The following is a 12,377-nucleotide window of genomic DNA, read 5'->3' on the forward strand; positions in this document are numbered from 1 at the left end:
GGTCTCAGTGCTGTAATTATCATGCACTGACTCTGTCTTGTAGTTCCCATCAAGGAATAATATTAAACTGTACGGGACCATTCTCTCATGGTAAGGTATGAGCAACAAGCTTTGTTGCCAATAACGGTAAGAAGAAGGCAATACTAGTGTACTGCCTACTCTTCCTCAGTTCTGCTATGGAAGTCTAAAAAGCAATGAGGGTTAAAAATGCAACAAACGTTGCACATTCATGTGAAGAGACTATGTAATTTTCACACTTAACACTCTGTTTAATTGAGTGGAAAGCAGATATTTTTCTGTAGGTGTGAAATTAACCTTTCAATAAAACTAAAAGCTATCTTGAGTATCTTCAAGATGAAGTTTAAAATAGAGCAATTATGAAACTTGCTGAAAGACTGCCAAGTTTTCTAGCTGAAAGCTATTGTAAATGAATTATGTTTCCCTTGTGATTTACAGCACAATGTGAAGGAACTTTAGTTTGTGTTTTAAATCTGCTCTTCTGAAAAATTATTTGCAATTTACAGAATTCCTTTTCGCTCAAAAGCTTTTGCCAACTCTGGATCCACAACGCTGTCAAACTCCATCAGAGAAAATTACTTTCAATATTTGAGATCATTATAAATTGTTAAAAATTATACAATTATCTAGACACTATACAAGGCAATTGTGTATTCTTACTTTTAAAAAAATACAATCTTTTCAGAAATTTCTGTTTCTTAGAGTATTTTGAGAGCTTGAAATACAGTTTTGTTCCAGTTTAGAAAGAAACCCAAAAGTTTCAAAATTCTCAATGACAGAAAATTTCTAACAATTTCATTTCAGATCAATTCAGTGTTTTTTTTATTTCGACAATAACAATGATGAAAATCAAAACAACTGATTTCAATTTAGCATTTTTATTTTATTATGATACAAACTTTAAAAAAAACCTTTGAAACAAAACCCATTTGGAAAGAAAAAATCAGACCCTGAGGCTCTGAAAATGTTGCAATGGGGAGTTTCAACTTTCCCCCCCTTTTTGTTTCTAAAACACGTCAGTGAAATTAATGTGATTTTGTGAAGCACTTCAGCTTCGATGGAACTGCATTTTACAACAGAAAACTGTTCTATCAATGTTTTTTCGACTGACTCCAGTTAGCCAGAGCTTGTTTCCGCTGATGAGAGTAAAAATTTTGTGAACTCATTCAGTGAAAACAAACCACAAAAAAGGTATCTTGAGCTGATGAGAGTCCCAAGCCAGGTGTTAGGGATGGCAGAACCCCCTGCCCCCGCCGTCCCCTCCCGGGGAACTAGCCTCACATGACTGGGCCATGCAACTCCCTGTAGACTTTCTCTTGCTCCTTCTACTCCTTTCATTAAAAGGTAGTCCCAGTGCCAAATTTTGTCCCCATGATGTCTGAGAGGTACCAGCCCATTCACCCAGACCTGTCTGAGCCTTAGTTCTGTCTCCTTTGGGGGATGGCTACCAGCTGTATCCTTATGTGACTGTGGGGAGACATCCTGGACTAGAAAGGGTTGAAGTCCAGACTTGGGCTGAGGTTACCACACCCATTGCATCTGTGTTGGGTTTGGTCTTAGAGGGAAGTTCAGCAGTTGAGACTGGGAAGGGGAAGGGTGCTTGCTGGGAAGCAGGGAACTGGCTGGGGACTGAGGCCAAAGAGACCTCGAGGCTGAAAGGTAGGCTTGAGCCAGGAAGATTGTGTCTGGACCTGAACGGGCCATCTGCAGGGTGCAGAGCCAGGCCATAAGGGCTGGCAGTTATGTACAGGAACAGGGACTGGAGGTATAGCCTGGCTGGACGGAAGATTCCTTTGCTGCACACCTTTTGAGTCTTGGTGTTTGGAGGACTCCTTTAGCCTGGCAGGGGCTGGATGCATTGAGGTCACCTGGCCAGAGGGCTAAGCTGACATTATGGCCGGATAGGCCGTAGGATGAGGGGCTGTGGGGCAGGAACTGAGAGAGAGTATTCACAGGTGCTGCAAGGGGGCACACGTGACGTTTGTGCCCCATCACCACTTACTTCATGTCTCTGGCATTGCTCATAAAACTACTCACCCAACCGGAATTTTCAACCCCTGGGACCCGTTCAAAGAGTTTCCCAGCGCCGAGTGGCCCGCTGTTGGGCTGACAGTGAAGCACATCTGGGGAGACATCCTGGTTGTGACATTTCAGCTCAGCAACAACTGAACTATTTGCAGTAACCTCAGTGCCCCTATAGCTAATTAAAGAGAAGCCATTAAAATGTCAAAGAAATGGGTATTCTAGCCATAGCTGTAATTATCCTCCGTTAATGCCCATCAGCTATGTAAATGCTAATATGTCACCATCCGTTCAACAGATATGGGGCCAGATCCTCAACTGAAGTAAACTGATGTATTTCTGCTGTCATCAGTGGACCTCTGGTGACTTACAGCAACTCAGAATCCGGCTTGTTGAATTTAATACCTAGTAGGTATTTCTTGGCAAATCTCAATTGAGATAGTTTCATGGTTCTACGAAAACACAGTAAAGCAAGTGATGAGTCGGGTTATGAAAAAGACTCATTTTGATTTCACTGACACCAGTTTTAGATCAGTGTAAGCGTGACATTCATAGGTGTTATGGGGTTTGGGTTCAACCCTGAGCCCACCGAAGCTACCGTTCAGATGCCCATTGTCTTAAATGGTGTAGCATCTAGCCCCGATGTTCCAGTTCAGCACTGCCCCTTCCTGCACCCCCCGGTGCAGTGTTAGGACCTTACACCAGTGTGCCTAAGGGGAGAACCAGGTTCATTGTCTGTGATATTTGATGCATCTGTGGTGTGGAGCAAATGCCCAACACAGATTATGAGGATGTAAAATAACCCAGTCTTTCCAAGAGCAACAAAAGGGTAGATTTTGGCCAAATCTTATCAAACGCTATTCAGTGGAAAATAGTAACATTCCTAATTTAATATCAAAAATAAAATGACAAACAACGTTTACCTGATGAACTCATTAGTGTTCCTACCCACTTGACTAGCAACACAGGAAGTACATGTGAGCCCCCCAGGGTTCATGGTCAGCACAGTAGGTTAGTGTGACACACCTCTTAGGGGAGCTGCTGTTCTATTTTGGGTGTAGTATTATTAACATATGCAGATTTATTGTTGCTCAAAACAACACGGCTGCTCTGATGCCGGAGTGAGTGCCGACTCCATTAGGAGCGCTCTTAGCTGGATATCGTGCTCCTTCTTCATCCTAGGTTTGAAGGACTTGAAGATCCAGCACTTGTCACTTATGTGCCCCTTGCCTAAGCACCTTAGGCAGCTGGTATGTGGATCACTGATGGGCCTAGGCCGTTTGCAGCGATCGCAAGGCTTCAAGCCTGAGGACCGGGGCACGCCCTGACCCCCGGCGGGGTCCCGTTCGGGACTAACGACGAGTCTGAGAACTACTACTAATAGTAACTAAGAAAACTACTAACTATGCATAACTATTTTAGAGGATTTCAAAATGTGCAAGAACAGGGAAGAAATCAACACTCTCTGAAGCAGCAGATGTTCCAGCACCGTCACTGAGGCAAGAAAGAACTGAGGCTGGGAGAAGCCAGTGATGCCCCTTACACCGCGTCCTGTGGTGTCACTCCAGGGGGCACCAGAGCCGATCCTCTATGGATACTGCTGAGGGAAAAAATTCCGGCACCGGTGCATGTGGCGAGCACAAACACACCTAATATGGAATGGAGACGAGCAACACGTCTCGAAGAACACCAGTTACGGAAAAGGTACCGTCTTATCGTTGGAGTGGATGCTTTCATTAGGTATAAACTGAGTACAGAAATATTTCAGGCACTGGGAAGAATTTCATCTGAGTATTTTTAATCTCTACTAGGTTTGAAGTCCAAATTCTACCAAAATAGAGGCTGGATTGCTGCCATCCATTATGGCCATTTTGTGCTGCCAAGCCACTACAGCTGGGTGGGAAATGGTTTTCCCATCACACAAATATTTTTGAGGTTGAAAATTTTGGCTGTCCCAATCTGAGATGAAGAGCTGAAATTTTTGCAAAATCTTTCATGGAAAGATTTTCTCAGTTCAGGTCAATCAAAAAAACTTAATTCTGATCATTTGAAAACATTTTGTTTTGATTTTGACCTTTTTTCTTTCACCTTTTGTTCAGTAACTAGCTTAAATTTCAAAATGAAAAATCACTAAACCAGTGGTTTTTTATATTGAAAATGTCAAAATGAATCATTCCAAACAATTTTGATACTTTTTTCATGTTGGGAGACTCATTGAAACTGACCCTGTTTTGCAAAAACAGTTTTGGTTTTGACAAATCAGCATTTTTCAATTTCCGGACCAGCTCTACCTTTGATATAACCAAGGGAGTCGTCTTCATGATGCAGACTTTGCTTACTGTCCTATGAGATCTCTCCTGCAAGCCACAAATTGACTGCAAGTCAATTTCAGCCTCAGAGGCAAAGCATAGCCAGAACCAGTGGAAAGCTGCACTTTAAAAAACGAAACTGGAAGTAATAAACATTTGTCTTAGGGAGGATAATTAACTTGTAGAACAGTTTACCAGTCCCTCACTTGGAGTCTTTCAATCAAGACTGGATGTCTCTAAAATATGTTGTATGCAGTGTTGGTGACTGTGTTGGTCCCAGGATAGTTGAGAGATGTCTCTCTAAAATATATGCTCTAATTCAACCACAAGCTATTGTGCTCAGTGCAGGAATTCCTGGGTGAAATTCTGTGGCCTCAGTTATGAAGTCACATTTGTCCCTTATATCCTTTAAAATCGATCAATCCATGGACATTTGTGATCTCAAAATATAGGAAATAACCAATAACAATAGAAGGAATCTTTAACTTTTTCAATCAGTGTTGGCACCCTTAATGTATAACTCAATGCTGAACCTCTTCTGGTGACAGCATATTTATAACATTTAACCTCTCTAATATCTTGCAGTATCATAGAATATCAGGGTTGGAAGGGACCTCACCTAGTCCAACCCCCCTGCTCAAAGCAGGACCAATCCCCAATTTTTGGCCCAGATCCCTAAATGGCCCCCTCAAGGATTGAACTCACAACCCTGGGTTTAGCAGGCCAATGTGCAAACCACTGAGCTATCCCTCCCCCCCAAGAGCGAAGCACCTAGAGTGAAGCAGAATGGAGGTCCTGAATCCATTCATGCATTGCAATGTGCAAATTACCCCTCTGGTTATAGAGATTCTCCACTTAATGTGAAGCCCTTCTGTGAGAGGGAGGGGTATTGTTTCCCAAAACAAAGAGTCCACAGTAGCACAGCTTAAATAAATTCCAGATCATAGCTGGGAAGACAGAACAAAATCTCATAGTCTTGTTATATGAGGACTACACTTTAAAACTTGCCACAAAAAAGCCTTGAGCTTTAATCTGGTGGTTCATCACTCAGTAGATGACATACAGGTAAGGCAAGGATGATCCTATTTCTAAACTGTTAAAGGTCTGACCCCATCTGTGCATAACATAAAAATGGGGGAAGGGTGTTTATAGTTTGTATATTACATGTATGTAGGGCCAGACAAGGGGCCATATCTGTGTAGGAGTGATCCCCTTAGCCCTGAAAGAACTGGCTGTGCAGTTGACTGACCCATGGAGTGGGTCAGAAAAGCTCTGGGCCTGAGCCACAGATGCGCCGTATGAAGCTTTGTGGGAGGCATCCAGCCACATGATTTCTCTGCTACTGTCTGGGCGCACCTGCATCAGAATGTATGAACGTTCCACAGTCCACTGCAAGGCTCTCTGGTTACCAGTACCACGGTGTGTCTCCATAAAGGCATTTTAGAAAAGATGATAAACACAGACTGAAAGCCTCAGGATTTGGGTCTTTCAGTGGACATTTTCCTGAATGAGAAGGAAGCTTTGGCCAGCAATATTGTACCTAGCATAGTTCCACTTACCTTTCTCTCTCTTTCTTCAATCCAGATCAAAAGGTGCTGTTGTAGAAATTGCCTCAGTATCCTCAATAGAAAACTCTTGGCCCCTTGGTAAAATCTCTGCTGTGGTACTAGACAATTAGGGGAGAGACAGGCATTACAAACACTCCTGTGTGCATACGCAGGCTTCCCTTAATGTCTAAAAAAAATATTTTTTTTAAGTTAAAGTGCCAGACAGTTAAATAACAAGATATATTATTTAATAAAATTTACCCTTTAAAAGCCTGTATCTTGTTATCAGGGTCACTGAACCTGTTTCTAAGCTGCAAGCAAATTCTTCACTAAAAACAGTCGAAGTTCCAATAATATGAAAAACTAAATCTGGTGGCAAATGCTGTAGCAATTTGGTGTTGTGAAATGATTTGTGTAAAATCCCTTGGCTGCGTACAGTAATAAGAAATGAGTGGTTAACTCTGACTCATCCAGGAGAGGATTGTTCAATCCTTCCTTACTTGTGCTTTGCTGCAAAAACAATCCTACTAACTTCAGTGCAACTACTCATGGGGCAAGGCCCTACTCATTGTGCCTAAGGGGATCAGATTCTGGACCGTGTGATCTAAGCAGAAATAGAAAGTCCCGTTTTCCTTGGGTATTAATAATTAGTTCTTATCAGTAGATCTCAAAATGCGTTACATAGGAGGTCGGTATTGTTATGCCCATTCTTTATAGCTGGGACAAAGGAGGCGCAGGGCCACGAAGTGACATTGCCCAAAGTCTGTGGCTAAGCCAGGAATAGAACCCAGGTCTTCTGAATCCCAGTCCAGTGCTCCAGACGATGAGAAATCATATTAGTGGTTATTGTGTCCAGTTAGTTAAACTGGATAGCAGCTGATTGGCTTACTACCAGGATGCACTGTATAAATGCCCACCTGGGGCGAGGGGAATAAACCTTTGGGCCCAATTCTGTGCTCCCGTGGGGTGCCTTCTCAGCTCCCACTGCGAGTGTTCAGCGTCTTCAAGTGATGGGTTCTGCTGTGGGAGCCGGTACCACTGCTAACCTCCCCAGGGGACACACCCCTATAAGCAAAACCAAAATGGGCGCCCATAAGGTGGACCTGTCTTAATATTTAGTCCATGAGTGGCTGGTTCTGTTAAACCAATCTACTGACAGATCTCCCGCCCCCCGACCCCAGTAACTTAACTGGAAATGGAGTGAAATACTTCCAGATGCCTGGGTTAGTGCGGTGAAATTCTGCCTTCCCGTAAAATTCCTTGGGGGGGGGGGAGGAATAGGTTTGGGATGGGTGAGGGAAATTGCTGGGACCAGTCAAAATGTCACCGTCATATAGTGAGAGCTTTGTATTTAGTTGCTGTGGGCTGGATTCTGCCACCTTGCTGCTCGATTGAATAGTTCAGTTCCTTTTCTGTAGCGGGGCTATTCTGAGTGGGTATAAATCGGCATAGTTCTAATGATTCTGGTGGAGCCACACCACTTTGCACTAGCTGAGGTTCTGGTCTCATGTCCTTTCTCCCACCCTTTACTGACCTCTTCATATGGACTAGGATTATATCTGTTTAAGAGGAGACTTGGCAGAAATGTCTCTTAGAACATTCTAGTGAGCAAACTGAATTTAAAAATGTATAGATTTTAATGGCAGTTATCTCACAAAAGCACTGTAAATACCAACAAAATTAGTATATGCCTGTATAAAATTGTTACAATTAATTATGTCAGAATTAATATCAGCGTACTTGTTCAGTAATGAGCTCTTTAACGTAGCCCTGTGTGAAACATTTGTATATTCTAGTGCAAGATTGAAATTAATAGGCAGCAGGTTTAAAACAAACAAAAGGAAGTATTTCTTCACACAATGCACAGTCAACCTGTGGAACTCCTTGCCAGAGGATGTTGTGAAGGCCAAGACCATAACAGGGTTCAAAAAACAACTAGATAAATTCATGGAGGATAGGTCCATCAATGGCTATTAGCCAGGATGGGCAGGAATGGTGTCCCTAGCCTCTGTTTGCCAGAAGCTGGGAATGAGCGACAGGGGATGGATCACCTGATGATTACCTGTTCTGTTCATTCCTTCTGGGGCACCTGGCACTGGCCACTGTTGGAAGACAGGAAACTGGGCTAGTTGGACCCTTGGCCTGACCCAGTATGGCCGTTCTTATGTAAGAAATCCCAGCTGATATTCTGAAGTTTGATAAAGGCATAGGCATCATACTGTAGAAGTAAATAAAGGTACTCCTAAGGCTTAAAATGAGGGCCAGACTGTGATATCCTCACACATATTGAAGAGTACTTTTATACCAGCAGTATCCTACTGAAATCAATGGGCCAGCCCATGAATAAATGTCCTATTTGTGTGAGGAAGGGTATTGTAAATTGGCCTATTGCTTTATTTTTTAAAGCATTATTTATTTGTATCATCATAGCACTTAGGAGCTGCAGTCACAGACCAGAAACCCATTGTGCTAGGCACCATTCAAATGTGGAACAAAAAGCCAGTCCCTGCCCTGAGGAACATGCATATACACAGTGATTACTATGGCCAGATGTTCAGAGGTGTTTAGGCACCTAAAAGATAGAGATAGGCACCTATTTTCAAGAGTGCCTAAGCAGGGATTTAGGTGCCTAATCTGCTTCCATATGAGGAGAGATTAAGAAGACTGGGACTGGTCATCTTAGAAAAGAGACGAGTAAGGGGGATATGACAGAGGTCTATGGAATCTTGAGTGGTGTGGAGACAGTGACTAGGGAAGTGTTATTTAGCCCTTCACGTAACACAAGAACCAGGGGTCACTCAATGAAATGTATAGACAGCAGTTTAAAAAATACACACAAGGAAGCATTTCTTTACACAACACACAGTCAACCAGTGGAACTTGTTTCAGGGGATGTTGTGTAGCCCAAAGTATAACTGGGTTCAAAAAAGGACTGGATAAACTCATGGAGGATAGGGTTATCTATAGCTCTTAGCCAAGATGGTCAGGGATACAACCCCATGCTCTGGGTGTCCCTAAACCTCTGACTGCTAGAAGCTGGGATTGGATGCCAGGACATGGCTCTCTCGCTAATGACCCTGTTCTGTTCATTCCCTCTGAAGCATCTGGCATCAGCCACTGTTGGAAGATGGGATACTGGGCTAGATTAACCATTGATCTGACCCAGTAAGGCCGTTCTTATGTTAAGCTCATCTTTGGGTGTTTAAGTTTCTTTGAAAATCTGACCCCATGAGACTGGCAAATTTGGCAACCTTGAGAGACTTTGTTTCAGCAATTGTAGTGAACCAGTTGCTGCTGCTGTTTAATAAACCTCGGCAAGATCTTGATGCTGTACAAAACCTGAAATGAGCCAACTCTGGGAAACCCAGAGGAGGGAGTTAGCTGTTCCGGTTGATGTTGGGAAGGAAGAGTCTTCAGGAGGGACTTGACTGAAGCTGGGGACGTGACATGAGATGGGAATTCCATGAATGGAGGAAGGCACCGAGACAGGAGTGAGAGAAGATGACAAAGGGGGCATCTAGGCTGGAGTCATTAGAGGAGCGGAAGTGACTAGGTGCAGTAGAAGGCTAGATCGGAAATACCGTCTGAGTCATTCCTGTAAAGACGTAAGGGTGAGGACAAGATATCTGAACCTATGGCCGTGGCTAAAAGCTAGAGCTGAGTGAACAATTGGGTTTTGACAAAGGTTTTCTTTGGCCACCAAACAAACAAAATAAAAGACCCACTAAAACTGAAGGCCTTGTTTCTGTAATCATCTCTGCATGGCGAATCCCTTGTTTTAAGCGGTGGGGGTGGTGGTGGTGGTGTCTCCTTTAAGTCAACAGAGCTTTATGTTGGAACAATAGTTTACCTGTGCGGATCTGTTAACAGATACTCTTGGATACCTCTCCTGCAATCATTTTATCCACCTTTAAAATGCCAGACACTGTTTCTAAAACATGAGGTGAGAACTTGAGTTTATAGCCACAGCTTTTTCCTTATTTTTTATCTTCTTATACAAAGAATTTTGCTGGTAGTTACCAGGTTCTGACATCTGCAGTGTGGCTGGCATGGTTGCTAGGCAATGTAAAGGCTGTCAGGCAGCTGAATTGCTTAAGAAGCTATCTGAATGAATGTTCATAAGATTAACGAGTGATCTTAAGTGGCTTGCAATCACTACTGAACTGGCTTAGCCATCCTTTGATCATCAACAATACCTGGAAGTGGGGCCTTTCCCATCTCATCCTAGAGGCTGTTCCCAGGCAATACTCTCCCTGAACTCCACAGTGGGATTGCCCACGTGAGGACTGGAAAATGCGTCCTAGGGTGACAGTCAGTAATTCCCCTCCTCCCCCAGTATATTGTTCAGGAATCAGTACACTCAAAGCTGAAGATCTGTTTCCCCACAGGCCAGATGCAGGGTAATAAGATTGTAAACCCATTCCTAGTATAGCCCGTCAGTCCACATGACCATTTCGGCCCCTATGCTCATGTTCAGCAGGAAGAATAGTCTGTTAGAATAGATGTTAAACTCCTTGGAGCAGTAAACCTGTCTTCCTCTGTGTCTGACGCAGCAGGCGGCTGACAATAACAATAGATCCTTCCATGTCTGTTCCTTGATCTCCTTGCAGAAATAATATAACTTATTTTGGGGAAAGTATTGGGTACATGCGCAATGGTAGATATGAAACCCAGCGTATTATCACCTAAGAGCTGAGAGAGATATTTTTTTCAAAGGCATCTAGTGTATTTGGGAGCCCATTCCCCAATAATTTCTAATGGGAATTTAGCATCCTTTTCCCTGCCCTTACTTAGCTTCCATGGAACAAAAGCTTTGAGACAAGCCTTTGGCCTGTCTAGAATTCTCCCCACGTTTGGAGGGAGAGGAGTCCCTGACCAGTGCACAAACCCACAGTGGGGTGAATGAAGCCAGCTAGTCCTGGGAACTCCTATTTAAATTTGGGCAGCACTAAATACGTAATATGGTAAAGTCCAGTGGGATTGCTCCTTGCTTTAAAGGTGTCTTGCTGGATTGAAACCAGAGCTAGTCAGGAATATTTCTGCCTGTTTTTTGTTGGAAACACCAAACTCTTCACAGAAATCTATCAATTTCCTTAAAACTTTCTCAGGTCCAGGATGGAATTTCTGGATGTGCTCTGCCAGGCTGAGAGCCAGGACCTGAACCTGGGGCTCCCAGATGAGTGCTCTAAGCACAGAGCTATTGGCTCTTTTAGGATAGACAGTCTGTCTCATGTTTTTCATGAAAAATTTCAGTGTCTCATTTTCATACTGATCTAAAACCAATGGTGAAGCCTCGACATTTTCTATGAAACAGAATCCTCGCTTTTCAGCCAGCCCTAATCAGCGTCGGATGCTTTGGGGGGTTCACCCACACCAGGAAGCGGTTCTCTCGCCACCTGTCCTACCTCCATGTTGTGCAGCTTTGCTTTAGAATCCTGACCCCAGCAGCCTGCTCACAACACAATGGTCTCACCCTGGCTTCCGCCAGCCCGGTTACTCCTGGCAGGGTGACCCCAACAACCCTTCCAGTCCTGAGTCTCCCCCAAATAATCTCCCCTGCAGTGTCCAGTCCCTCTGGCTGGACACTCGCTGAGGTACTCCAAGAGCCAGTACACACAACAGTTTGTTAGCCCAGCTGGGGTTATATGCCCCACCTGAATACACTGCAGTGAGGTGGTTTGTAGTAAAACCAAGAATAAGTTTATTAACAAAGAACATAGCTTTACTTGAGTTCAGTCAAGAGTAAGAGTTGTGAAAGGGTTACCAACAAAACAAAAATAACACGCTTTCAAGTGTCTTAAATGTAATTCTAACAAGATACGGCATTGCCTAACAATTTCTTACTCACACCACGTTGTCAGCTTTCTCCAGCCTGGTTTTAGGAGGACCCATCTTTCATGGGTACAAAGCGCTGGCTTCTATGTTCTCTCAGGTGATGGATTCCCCCCAAGTCTTTCAGCAGTTCCTCTATCCCCAAAGCTTATCTCTGTCTTCAAAGTCAGGAAGCCCACCTGGGCTGTGTCCACCAGGGAGCTGAAACCTTGCAGTCTCCTGTGGTTTACAATGCAAATGAGCTTCCTGCAGCCTTCAGTGCAAACGAATAGCCCATCGTCCCAGTCTCTGGTCACACCTGGCTTGATTTGCAACTGAGCCAAAGAGGTGTTGGCCTCTCCTTTCATACAGGGCCTCAACCAATTTTTGTTTCTTTTTAACCTAGACTGATGCTAAGGAGGTTTGACTTGTCCTCTTAAAGGGACAGAACTATCTATGCAGTGTCTACCCCAGTGGTTCTCAACCTATTTGCCATTGTGGGCTGCATATATGGTCCACAGTGTGTTATGTGGGCCCCATTCAAAGCTATCTGTATGGCCCTCAGGGTGTCACACGGGCTGCAGCTCTGTGCTGATTGGGCTGCAAACAGCCCGTGGGCCACAGGTTGAGAACCACTGGTCTACCCCAAGCAGACTTGCTGGAAATGAGG

This window comes from Lepidochelys kempii, chromosome 7 (assembly GCF_965140265.1).
Source record: "Lepidochelys kempii isolate rLepKem1 chromosome 7, rLepKem1.hap2, whole genome shotgun sequence".
NCBI lineage: Eukaryota > Metazoa > Chordata > Testudines > Cheloniidae > Lepidochelys > Lepidochelys kempii.